This window comes from Stenella coeruleoalba, assembly GCF_951394435.1.
Source record: "Stenella coeruleoalba genome assembly, chromosome: 11".
In the NCBI taxonomy this organism is placed as follows: domain Eukaryota; kingdom Metazoa; phylum Chordata; class Mammalia; order Artiodactyla; family Delphinidae; genus Stenella; species Stenella coeruleoalba.
Genome location: NC_137157.1, coordinates 94,869,136 through 94,882,713, shown reverse-complemented (window position 1 = coordinate 94,882,713; position 13,578 = coordinate 94,869,136). Strand labels below are relative to the sequence as shown.

At 43.1% G+C, this 13,578-nt stretch overlaps 1 protein-coding gene across 4 annotated transcripts in view; it reads left to right on the top strand.

Moving 5' to 3' along the window:
• Nucleotides 1-13,578, top strand: part of RIMKLB (ribosomal modification protein rimK like family member B) — a 131,439-nt gene that overhangs the window by 19,971 nt on the left and 97,890 nt on the right. For 2 of the 4 annotated variants that reach the window (XM_079938525.1, XM_079938527.1), the window contains exon 1: nucleotides 10,524-11,030. The exons of 1 other annotated variant lie outside the window; for it this stretch is intronic. The gene's annotated coding sequence lies outside the window, so the exon portion shown is untranslated. Of the gene's footprint in view, nucleotides 1-10,523; nucleotides 11,031-13,578 lie in introns of those variants that run through there. One more of the 4 variants, XM_079938530.1, reaches the window with a different exon arrangement.

The window sequence follows — 13,578 nt, the reverse complement described above, 5'->3', positions numbered from 1 at the left end:
AGACTATCTGGAATAACTATTTTATAACTGATAATTGTCAATGTCAAGAGCAGCGTGGGGACTTCCCTGGTGGCGCAGTGGTTAAGAATCCACCTGCCAATGCAGGGGACACTGGTTCAAGGCCTGGTCTGGGAAGGTCCCACATGCTGCAGAGCAACTAAGCTCGTGCACCACAACTACTGATCCTGAGCTCTAGAGCCCACGAGCCACAACTACTGAGTCCGTGTGCCACAACTACTGAAGCCCGCATGCCACAACTACTGAAGCCTGTGTGCCTAGAGCCCGTGCTCCACAACAGGAGAAGCCACCACAATGAGAAGCTGGCGCACCACAACGAAGAGTAGCCCCTGCTCGCCACAACTAGAGAAAGCCCACGCGCAACAATGAAGGCCTAATGCAGCCATAAATAAATTAATAAATTAATTAATTAAAAAAAAAGAGCACCAGGTATGCCAAAGAAAGATTCGCAGTAACTTGAATAAATTAAAATTCGCGGTAACTTGACAGCTGACCCACAGACATAGAAAACAAACATATGGTTACCAAAGTGCAAAGGGTGGGGAGGGATAAATTAGGAGTTTGGGATTAACATACACACAGTACTATAAAAAATAGATAACAACAACAAAAAAAATTAGGGGACAGCTGATTCATCCTGGGACACAAGATGGAATTCTGAGCCCGTTTCATTCCTATGTAAGTTATTGGCCATTTTTATTTTGTAGTAAATACTTATGAAATCTCATCTTTGCGTGAACCGCTCACTGATTTTGATATACTTTATCCCTCTTAGCTTAATTTTGGATTCAGATCTCATCTATGGTAAAGGATACATGAAGCCCCCATGGGATATAAAATTAGAAGGAAAAAGAAACCAGATTTCATGGACCATGACAGCTTTAAAACCCTAGGGGCAGAATTTATTTGATTAACACTCAGAGGTGGTTATTTGTACTGTGTAGGTTTCATGGTCCAAAGATTAGAACAGCTTGTTATGCATTAAGCTAGCTAGGCTTTGTGCCTATTTCCCTGGTGGCCTGACTTAAGACAAGTTCTTTCCAGTTCTTTCTTTTTTTTTAATTTATTTTTTTATTTTTTAACATCTCTATTGGAGTATAATTGCTTTACAATGGTGTGTTAGTTTCTGCTTTATAAAAAAGTGAATCAATTATACATATACATATATTCCCATATCTCTTCCCTCTTGTGTCTCCCTCCCTCCCACCCTCCCTATCCCACCCCTCTAGGTGGTCACAAAGCACCAAGTTGATCTCCCTGTGCTATGCGGCTGCTTCCCACTAGCTATCTATTTTACATTTGGTAGTGTATATATGTCCATGCCACTCTCTCACTTTGTCACAGCTTACCCTTCCCCCTCCCCATATCCTCAAGTCCATTCTCTAGTAGGTCAGTGTCTTTATTCCCATCTTGCCCCTAGGTTCTTCATGACCATTTTTTTTCTTAGATTCCATATACATGTGTTAGCATACGGTATTTGTCTTTCTCTTTCTGACTTACTTCACTCTGTATGACAAACTCTAGGTCCATCCACCTCACCACAAATAACTCAGTTTCATTTCTTTTTATGGCTGAATAATATTCCACTGTATATATGTGCCACATCTTCTTTATCCACTCATCTGTTGATGGACACTTAGGTTGCTTCCATGTCCTGGCTATTGTAAATAGAGCTGCAATGAGCATTGTGGTACATGACTCTGTTTGAATTATGGTTTTCTCAGGGTATATGGCCAGTAGTGGGATTGCTGGGTCCTATGGTAGTTCTATTTTTAGTTTTTTTTTTTTTTTTTTTTGCGGTACGTGGGCCTCTCACTGTTGTGGCCTCTCCCGTTGCGGAGCACAGGCTCCGGACGCACAGGCTCAGTGGCCACGGCTCACGGGCCCAGCCGCTCCGCGGCATGTGGGATCTTCCCGGTCCAGGGCACGAACCCGTGTCCCCTGCATCGGCAGGGGGACTCTCAACCACTGCGCCACCAGGGAAGCCCTATTTTTAGTTTTTTAAGGACCCTCCATACTGTTCTCCATAGTGACTGTATCAATTTACATTCCCACCAACAGTGCAGGAGGGTTCCCTTTTCTCCACACCCTCTCCAGCATTTATTGTTTGTAGATTTTTTGATGATGGCCATTCTGACTGGTGTGAGATGATATCTCATTGTAGTTTTGATTTGCATTTCTCTAATGATTAATGATGTTGAGCATTCTTTCATGTGTTTGTTGGCAATCTGTATATCTTCTTTGGAGAAGTGTCTATTTAGGTCTTCTGCCCATTTTTGGATTGGGTTGTTGTTTTTCTGATATTGAGCTGCTTGTAAATTTTGGAGATTAATCCTTTGTCAGTTGCTTCATTTGCAAATATTTTCTCCCATTTTGAGGGTTGCCTTTTTGTCTTGTTTATGGTTTCCTTTGCTGTGCAAAAGCTTTTAAGTTTCGTTAGGTCCCATTTGTTTATTTTTGTTTTTATTTCCATTTCTCTAGGAGGTGGGTCAAAAAGGATCTTGCTGTGATTTATGTCATAGAGTGTTCTGCCTATGTTTTCCTCTAAGAGTTTGATAGTGTCTGGCCTTACATTTAGGTCTTTAATCCATTTTGAGTTTATTTTTGTGTATGGTGTTAGGGACTGTTCTAATTTCATTCTTTTACATGTACCTGTCCAGTTTTCCCAGCACCACTTATTGAAGAGGATGTCTTTTCTCCACTGTATATTCTTGCCTCCTTTATCAAAGATAAGGTGACCATATGTGCCTGGATTTATCTCTGGGCTTTCTATCCTGTTCCATTGATCTATATTTCTGTTTTTGTGCCAGTACCATACTCTGTTGATTACTGTAACTTTGTAATATAGTCTGAAGTCAGAAAGCCTGATTCCTCCAGGTCCGTTTTTCTTTCTCAACATTGCTTTGGCTATTCGGGGTCTTTTGTGTTTTCATACAAATTGTGAAATTTTTTGTTCTAGTTCTGTGAAAAATGCCAGTGGTAGTTTGATAGGGATTGCATTGAATCTGTAGATTGCTTTGGGTAGTACAGTCATTTTCACAATGTTGATTCTTCCAACCCAAGAACATGGTATATCTCTCCATCTATTTGTATCATCTTTAATTTCTTTCATCAGTGTCTTATAATTTTCTGCATACAGGTCTTTTGTTTCCTTAGGTAGGTTTATTCCTAGATATTTTATTCTTTTTGTTGCAATGGTAAATGGGAGTGTTTTCTTAATTTCACTTTCAGATTTTTCATCATTAGTGTATAGGAATGCTAGAGATTTCTGTGCATGCATTTTGTATCCTGCTACTTTACTGAATTCATTAACTCTAGCAGTTTTCTGGTAGCCAGTTCTTTCTTAGCTGGTTCTCTCCCTACAGCTAATTCTTCCAGATCCTGGTAATATACCTTTTCTGGCTCTCAGCCAGGAGATGGGACAGCTCCCGTGCTGTTACTAGCCCCAGGACACTTCACTATCTCTTTTTGGCTCCCTTAAACTCTATTCTCACTTGTAGTGAAAGTGTGCACTCAGTTCCTGCCAGGATTCTGACTGTTTTTATGAAATCAACAGGAAATACACTCTGCTCTTCCCAGATTTTGTAGGCGTTGGCAATATTCATGGGTGTGTTTGTGGACCAGCATTTATTAGTGAGCTGTGGTTTACAGAGCCAGGAATAAAGCAGAAACCACCTCTCAACTTGGACACCTGTATGGAAAGGAAACTGGGGACAACTTTTTTTCTTTTTTTTTTTTTGGTGGTACGCGGGCCTCTCACTGCTGCGGCCTCTCCCGTTGCAGAGCACAGGCTCCGGACGCGCAGGCTCAGCGGCCATGGCTCACGGGCCCAGCCGCTCTGCGGCATGTGGGATCTTCCCGGACCGGGGCACGAACCTGCGTCCCCTGCATCGGCAGGCAGACTCTCAACCACTGCACCACCAAGGAAGCCCGGGGACAACTTTTTGTACCTAGTTCTGGAGTGCAAGTACCCAGGACCTGTCTTTAGGTCACATGCCCTTCCCATAGCACCAAGTATTGGAGATGGCAAAGGATTCCGAAGTACTTCCTCCAAGCATCTGCTCTTTTGTGTATATTTTTCTTCACTTTTATTGGTGCTGGATGCTGGTTTCTGAGCTAGAAGATCCAGGAAGGGTGTATCTGAATAGAGAAGAGTTGTTGAAGATGAGAATCTAAAGGTGTTATTAACTCTATCACCTTCAGTAGCTTAAAAGAAAAAGAAAAAAAAAAAGAAAGAAAAGGGGCATACTTCCAGTTTGGACTGGAGATGTGAGAGAGACACACGAAGAAGCAAACCAATCAATATCTCTAGCTTGTATTTTCTCTTGGTGACTGATGCTTTCACTTTATGCAAAAACTTATGAAGGATCTTAGAAACTGGTTGGTCGTCTGCAGCTCTTCCTGGCCTTGTTCTAGTGCACAGTAGTATGAGCAAGTTGCTAGGATAAAACCATAGTTGCTGTACTGCAATATACTCTTGGTAGAGGAGGGAATTATTCTATGGGATTTCTGTGAAGGCAATGTTGGTGGGTCGATCACATTCTCTGACAGACAAATGGCAGAGATATTCTCCCAGGTTCTGACTAGTCATCAGTGAGAGGACTCAAACAGTGCTTTCTAGACTGATGATATCAAAAGAGCTGAATTGAATGAGAGATTATATAGCCAGGTAAGCAGTGGAGGTAAGATAATCCAGAGTCTTTTTTTGGGCCGTGCGGTGTGGCCTGCAGGATCTTAGTTCCCCAACAAAGGATCGAACCTGTGCCCCCTGCAGGTGAAGCACGTAGTCCTAACCACTGGACCTCCAGGGAGTTCCCAGAGTCTTAAAATAATAAGGAAAATTACTCCATATCTTCCTGAATCCCCAAATCCCTGAATATGGAAATGTTTGTACAATTTCCCAGCTGTATCCCAAATCAAATTTCCATGGAGGGTCATATGTTTCCTACAAATGTCCTTATACCACAAGGTAATAAATTCTTAACCTTCAGTAAAGTTTTATATATTACCTCAAGGCAATGTTTTCCCACAAAGAAACAAGTTACCCTCTATATGATGCATAAAAAATAATAAAGCCATGTTGAAATACAGATTCTTGGTTGTCAGCTTCCTTTATACCAGCCTTGAAAATCATGCACAAACAAAATAAAAAGTATTACAGGGCTTCCCTAGTGGCAGAGTGGTTAAAAATCTGCCTGTCATTGACATATATACACTAATATGTATAAAATAGATAACTAATAGGAACCTGCTGTATAAAAAAATAAATAAAATAAAATTCAAAAAAGAATCCTCCTGCCAATGCAGGGGACACAGGTTCGAGCCCTGGTCTGGGAAGATCCCACATGCCGCGGAACAACTAAGCCCGTGCTCCACAACTACTAAGCCTGTGCTCTAGAGCCCACGAGCCACAACTACTGAGCCTGAGTGCCACAACTACTGAAGCCCACGTGCCTAGAGCCCATGCTCCGCAACAAGAGAAGCCACCGCAATGAGAAGCCCGCGCACCACAACGGAAGAGTAGCCCCCGCTCGCCGCAACTAGAGAAAGCCCACGCAGAGCAACGACGACCCAACACAGCCAAAAATAAATTAAAAAAAAAAAAAAGGTATTGCATATCATAGCAATTCAGTCTTCTAGGGAAATACTAAAACCATTTAGGGGTGGAAAAATGTTTCCTTCCCTTCTGGATTCTTTGGCTGGTGTAATAAATTACACCTGCCACAAGACAGAGTAACAGGAGAAAACCAATTTTAATTCTGTGTGTACTGGAGCCCCATAGAAATCTGAGACTCAAAGAAGTAACCAAAGCAGGAAGCTTCAATACTGTTTAGGCAAAGAAACAATAAATTTGTGAGGAATTGACAAGATCAGGGGTTTTGGGCTTGGTTTAGTAAATAGGTGAAGAAGTAACAAGGTTTGTTTACATAGCCTTCTTGGCCCTAAATTCCTTGTCTCTGGTGATAAGGATGCTTTATATCCTCCTGGCACAGGGAGGGTACCTTTTACTTGGAGACAAAGGAGGGTCAGAGTGTCCTTGTACCAGTTTCACCATTTTATCTTTCAGAAAACTAGAAACACTATCAAGGGTTGAAGGGAATACCCAGTGTATTATGTATGACTTGGGTGAAGGGTAAAGGCATTCTTACATTCACCAACGAGACCCATTCATGGCCTTGGGGGAAGAGGTGTGTATAAGATAAAATCAGGAGGGATGTGTCAAGGAGATGGCTGAGTGCTATCTTAAGACCTATAGACCTGAGGAGGTACTTCCTTGGGTAGGGTGAGATGTTTAACATTCTTTTTCTTCTGTTTTACATTCCTTTATGAGATGATCAGTCAAGTGCAGCCACGAGAATACAGACTAAAGTTTATTATACTTGCAGATCTTAGAGATAGGAGGCACAGTATGCCACCCAGGGCCATAGAGAAGAACAGAGCGGTCAGGAGACACAAGACAGGAGGGAGCAGGTTTAGGCCAGAGATGTTATTGGCCTTTCTGGGAGGAAAGGCAAGGCAGTGCAGGGTAAGCAAGTTAGGACTGGCTAGTTTGAGTAATTTCACTGGGTTCTACCCTATAGGGATGGTCCCTAGTTGCCTGGTACCCGGCCCTAGGATGATTAAGGGAGAGGAATATTGCCTCTTGGGGTATATGAGCCAAACAGAGGAGTCATGGCTCTGGATTGGTTAGCTTGCCTATCTTTGCTATGTCTAAGAATTGGCTCACCCCAGAAAGGACAGCCTCTCCCCAGCCAGAAAGGTATTTTTAAGGTGTCATAGTATACAGAAAAAAAAATTTCTTTTAATGTATACAATACAGGGGACCCTACTACATATGAATTGCCTATATTTATGTGTGACATTAAATTTATACATGAGTTGGGGAACAATTGGCTAATTGGCATGGTATGTTTTTTTTTTTTTTCATGGTATGTTTTTTTGCCATTCAAATGTTTACTTTGTTTTTGCAGGAATTTGGCAATGGGGAGCTGGGTATTTTAGAGGTATTTCTTTGCTTTTAGGTCTCAAATAGTTTTTAGACCCTTGAAAAGTTTATAAACTGTAGGGTAGCTTAGACTCCAGTTATAACCTAGTTTATCAAACTAGGACAAACCTAGGTTGTCCTTAATCTATCTTCACATGTACCAGGAGTGATGGGTTATGGTAATCCTCAATTTTGTTGGATATCATACCACCCCTCCACTCAGTAAGACCAGACAAATTTGTCCTTGACTAATGGACTGTGTGATCCCCTGGCCTGCTATGATACTTGGCATATGTCAACAGACCTGATCGTCCACAGAACAGATAGAGGTACCCTGCACTCCACAGACCAGCAGATATTTACTATTTGTGGCCTCCCAGGCAAGAGGAGGTATGGCCTGGTTGCAAGCAATCTCATTAGAATTAAAGATCTGTTGAGGAGCTTGACCTGTAGCCCAGTTTAAGATGCTCAGCCAATCAAAACAAGATGTAGGCTCTCCTGGTGGCGCAGTGGTTAAGAATCCACCTGCCAATGCAGGCGACACGGGTTTGAGCCCTGGTCTGGGAAGATCCCACATGCCGCGGAGCAACTAAGCCCATGTGCCACAACTGCTGAGCCTGCCCTCTAGAGCCTGTGAGCCACAACTACTGAGCCCGTGCACCACAACTACTGAAGCCCGCGTACCTAGACCCTGTGCTCCCAACAAGAGAAGCCACCGCAACGAGAAGCCCACGCACCGCAATGAAGAGTAGCCCCCGTTCACCGCAACTAGAGAAAGGCCGCGCTCAGCAACGAAGACCCAATGCAGCCAAAAAATAAACAAATAAATAAAATTAAAAAACAATATGTATATAAAAGGCCTATTATGTTTCAGACAACCTTCTAAGACAATAATGGGCAAAACAAGACAATACAAATCATACAGTTCTCTCTCATACACAACCTTCATAAATGAACAATTTCTTTTTTTTAAAATTTTTATTGTAGTATAGTTGACTTACAATGTTGTGTTAGTTTCAGGTGTACAGCAAAGTGATTCATTTATACATATAAATATATTCATTCTTTTCAGAGTCTTTACCCATCTAGGTTATTACAGAGTATTGAGTAGAGTTCCCTGTGCTGTACAGCAGGAGTCCCCAACCCCCTGGCTGTGGCCTGTTAGGAACCAGGTTGCACAGCAGGAGGTGAGTGGCAGGTGAGCCAGCAAGGCTTCATTTACCACTCCCCATTGCTCCCCATTACTGCCTGAACCATTCCCCACCCCCCGCCCCCATCCTTGGAAAAATTGTGTTCCACAAAACTGGTCCCTGGTGCAAAAAAGGTTGGGGACCGCTGCTATACAGTATGTTGGTTACTTATTTTATATATAGTTGTTGGTTACTTATTTTATATATAGTTGTGTGTGTATGTTGGTTACTTATTTTATATATAGTTGTGTGTGTATGTTAATCCCAAACTTCTAATCCCTCCCCTCCATGTTTCCCCTTTGGTAAGCATAGGCTTTATTTATTTATTTTTTTTCCAAAATCTATGTGTCTGTTTTTGTTTTGTAAATAAGTTCATTTGTATTATTTTTTTAAAACTGGATTCCACATGAGCGATATCATATATTTGTCTTTCTCTGTCTGACTTACTTAGTATGATAATCTCTAGGTCCATCCATGTTGCTGCAAATGGCATTATTTCATTCTTTTATATATATATATCACATCTTCTTTATCCATTCTACTGTTGATGGACATTCAGGTTGCTTCCATGTCTTGGCTATTGTAAATAGTGGTGCAAAGAACATTGGAGTGCACGTATCTTTTCGAATTATGGTTTTCTCCGGGTATATGCCCAGGTGTGGGATTGCAGGATCATATGGTAGCTCTATTTTTACTTTTCTAAGAAACCTCCATACTGTTTTCCATAGTGACTATACTAATTTACATTCCCATCAACAGTGTAGGAGGTTTCCCTTTCCTCCACACCCTCTCCAGCATTTATTGTTTGTAGACTTTAAAAAAAAATAAATTTATTCATTTATTTATTTATGGCTGTGTTGGGTCTTTGTTGCTGTGCGCGACTTTCTGTAGTTGCAGTGAGCAGGGGTTACTCTTCGTTGCGGTGCGCGGGCTTCTCATTGCGGTGGCTTCTCTTGTTGCGGAGCACAGGCTCTAGGTGCGTGGGCTTCAGTAGCTGTGGCTCGCGGGCTCTAGAGCGCAGGCTCAGTAGTTGTGGCACACAGGCCTAGTTGCTTTGTGGAATGTGGGATCTTCCCGGACCAGGGATCGAACCCGTGTCCCCTGCATTGGCAGGCAGATTCTTAACCACTGCATCCCCAGGGAAGTCCCCATCATTCTTTTTAAATTGTTGCACACTTTTACTAAGAATGGCGGTTGTATAATATATTTACCATTCTACTATGGACTTTCAGTTACTTTTAGTTTCTCCCTACTACAGTGTTGGAATGAATATCCTTATATATGTAACCTTGAGTGAGTCCCTGGGACAGGCCACCAAGTGAGGTTCCTTGGCTTTGCACAGGAAAGAATTCAGAGCAAGCCAGAGTAAAGTGAAAGCAAGTTTACTTAGAGAGCTACACACACCATAGAGTGTGGGTCTTCTTAGAAGATGAGAGGCGGCCACAAAATATGGAGTGTTTAGTTTTTATGGTCTGGATAATTTCATAGGCTAGTGAGTGGGAGGAATCTTCTAAGTATCTTGCGGAAGGGCTGGGGATTTCCAGGAATTGGGCCACCACCCACTTTATGGCCTTTTTGGGAAATTGTGTCACGGCCCCTGCGGGTGTGTCATTTAGATGCTAATGAGCGTATAATGAGGCCCAGGTCTACTGGAAGTAGAATCTTGTGCCATCTTGGACCTAGTCGGTTCTAACCAGTTTATGTTCTTAAATGGTTGTGGCATTCCCTTAATCGTTGTGCCCTGCCCCCTTCCTTCTTGTCTCAAAGCCAGTTACATAATACCTTTGATTTTAGTTCAAGATAATATGCATTCAAATGTAATGCAAAGAATTCTGCATTAGATATTGGCATTTCAGGCTGAAAGGTTTAAGAGAATTTAAGTCCGTAAACCATATTAAGATGTTTGGAATATTTAACATTTATTTTGCCCTTTTATAGGTTTAATTTGTTAGCTTTGTTTTCCAGTCTGCCGTGTCAAGCATTTAAGGTGGTTAAAAAGCAGCTATGTTAATGTAAAGTAGTGTGATCAGATTTGTGAATAGAATTGGTTTTTTTGTTTTTTTTTTTTTTTTTTGCGTTACGCAAGCCTCTCACCGTTGCGGCCTCCCCCGTTGCGGAGCACAGGCTCCGGAAGCGCAGGGCCAGCGGCCACGGCTCACGGGCCCAGCCGCTCTGCGGCATGTGGGATCCTCCCAGGCCGGGGCACGCACGCGCGTCCCCTGCGTCGGCAGGCGGACTCTCAACCACTGCGCCACCAGGGAAGCCCAATAGAATTGTTTTAAAAGGGAGATGGGAAGCCAGCGAGGTCGGTTCCGCCCGACTCCAACATGGCGGCACTCTTTGTCTGCTCTGAAGTGCTGTCCCTGGCCTCCTCGCGGCCGTGATGCATCTCACTCTGAGTTGTCGTCCAGGACATGGCAGGTAATGAGCTGGAGGAGGAGAGCCAAGCTGGAGTTGCCCCAGACAAATTGTCAGAACAGAGTAGGGTGCGCTACTTGGAAATCTGAGAAACAAGGTAGTGAGACTTCCCTGGTGGCACAGTGGTTAAGAATCCGCTTGCCAATGCATGGGACACGGGTTCTGAGCCCTGGTCCAGGAAGATCGCACATGCCGCGGAGCAACTAAGCCCGTGCGCCACAACTACTGAGCCTATGCTCTAGAACCGCCGAGCCACAACTACTGAGCCCGTGTGCTACTGAAGGCTGCGTGTCTGGAGCCCATGCTCCACAGCAAGAGAAACCACCGCAATGAGAAGCCCATACACTGCAAGGAAGAATTGCCCCTACTCGCCGCAGCTAAAGCCCACAGACAGCAATAGAAGACCCAACTTACTTATTGTAAGTAAATAAATAAATAAAATTGTTTTTTAATTTAAAAAAATTGTTTTAAAGGGTTTAATATATGTTTTGAGTTGCTCTAATATTAAAAACCAGTGAAAGTTATTCCTCGTATTTAATACAAAATTATTATTTAAAAAATTAGTTAATTATTTTTTGACTGCATTGGGTCTTCGTTGCTGCATGCGGGCTTTCTCTAGTTGCGGCGAGCCGGGGCTACTCTTCGTTGTAGTGTGTGGGCTTCTCATTGCGGTGGCTTCTCTGGTTGTGGAGCACGGGCTCTATGTGTGCGGGCTTTGGTAGTTGTGGCTCGTGGGCTCTACAGCACAGGCTCAGTAGTTGTGGCACATGGGCTTAGTTGCTCCGCGGCATGTGGGATCTTCCCGGACCAGGGCTCGAACCCGGCTCGAACCCGTATCCCCTTCATTGGCAGGCGGATTCTTTTTTTTTAATATGTATGAACTTTTTTTTTAATTAATTAATTTAGTTTTGGCTGCTATGGGTCTTCATTGCTGCTTGAGGGCTTTTATCTAATCGTGGCGAGCAGGAGCTACTCTTCATTGAGGTATGTAGGCTTCTCATTGCGGTGGGTTCTCTTGTTGTGAAGCACGGGCTCTAGGCTCACAGGCTTCAGTAGTTGTGGCATGCGGGCTCTAGAGCGCAGGCTTCAGTAGTTGTGGCTTGCGGGCTTCAGTAGTTGTGGCTTGCGGGCTCAGTAGTTGTGGCTTGAGGGCTCTAGAGCGCAGGCTCAGTAGTTGTGGTGCATGGGCTTAGTTGCTCTGTGGCATGTGGGATCTTCCTAGACTAGGGCTCGAACCTGTGTCCCCTGCATTGGCAGGTGGATTCTTAACCACTGCACCACCAGGGAAGTCCCAATATGTATGAAAATTTTTAAAAAGTTATTTATTTATTTATTTATATGTTGTTTATTTATTTTTTGGCTGCACTGGGTCTTCCGTTGCTGCGTGCCGGCTTTCTCCAGTTGTGGCGAGCGGAGGCTCCTCTTTGTTGCGGTGCGCGGGCTTCTCATTGCAGTGGCTTCTCTTGTGGAGCACGGGCTCTAGGTGCGCGGGCTTCGGTAGTTGTGGCACGCGGGCTCAGTAGTTGTGCCTCGCGGGCTCTAGAGCACAGGCTCAGTAGTTGTGGCTCACGGGCTTAGTTGCTCCTTAGCATGTGGGATCTTCCCGGACCAGGGCTCAAACCCATGTCTCCTGCATTGGCAAGCAGATACGTAACCACTGTGCTACCAAGGAAGTCCCTTAATAGAAAATTAGATTTGGAAATCATATTACACAATTTTGAAGGCTTAAAATTAGGTATTGAAATTTGTATCTTTAATAAATTGAACATGTACTTAAATTCTAACATGCTATAAATAACATTCTGTGACCAAAGTCCTCCAATTCCCATTAACAGATTCAGCATTTATTTCTCATGAAATTTTCTTAATAAAACAACCATCATCATCACCACCACAGAATAACTGTCAGTAAAATATATTAAGAATTACTAAATACCATAACTCTTGGCAATAGAGTAAGCAAGCAATGTTGATAGCTCCAACTAAGGTGTCAATGGCTCCAGCTAAAGACCATGAAGAAAATGCCTGCAGTTGAAGAAGTGAGATTTATGACTCTCTGTGAGGGAGAATGCACCTCATTGGGAACCATGAGCCATGAAATGTCTCAGCCTGAGGGCGTTTCTCTTACTGGGACTCTCCATAGCTATACATTCAATTATAGAATCTGGGGTTTGGTTTGGTCATTTGGGGGAGGGCGTAAGAAAAGGGAGATTTGCGTTTGATTGGTTAGATTGGACATTGTGAGGGAGTAGGGTCGATTCTATGGTTGTTGATAAATCTTTGGGGAAGGCTGACTGGAACAAGGATAAGGCTGTAATTGGTAAAGAAGTAGCAGACATTCTTTTTACCCAAGAGAGGGGGTGTTGGGTGTTTTGTGGGTGTCTCAGACAAATTATGAAGTGGCTTTGCTTGCTCTCATTTTGTCATGGTCTTGGAGTCATCTTGTCTGAGGTTGGTATTCTACGAGACTTATGTCCAACAGGGAAATGATATGGCCTGGTTACGAGTATCAGGCCAGTTTTTGACTGTCAGGGGTTGCTCCTTGCCCTCCACCGTGCCGCCCCCACCCCTGCCCACCAGGTGATAGTAAATAGAGAAAAGTAAATAAATTCAAGAGATTTAGCCCACAAGTCTACAGGACCAGATATAGGGTCAGAGGGAATGTCAGCGGTGATTTCTAGGTTGCTGTCTTCTAGAGGGTGGCAATGCTATTCACGAGGATAGCACCAGCTTTGTGTAATCCTTCAACTTGAGACCAGAAATAAAGAACCTACTGTACGACACAGGGAACTTTACTCAGTACTCTGTAAGGACCTATATGGGAAAAGAATCTAAAAAAGAGTAGATATATGTATATGTATAATTGATTCACTTTGCTGTATAGCACAAACTAACACGACATTGTAAATCAACCATACGCCAACAAAAATTAATTAAAAAAAATATGAAAAGTTAACATATCATACC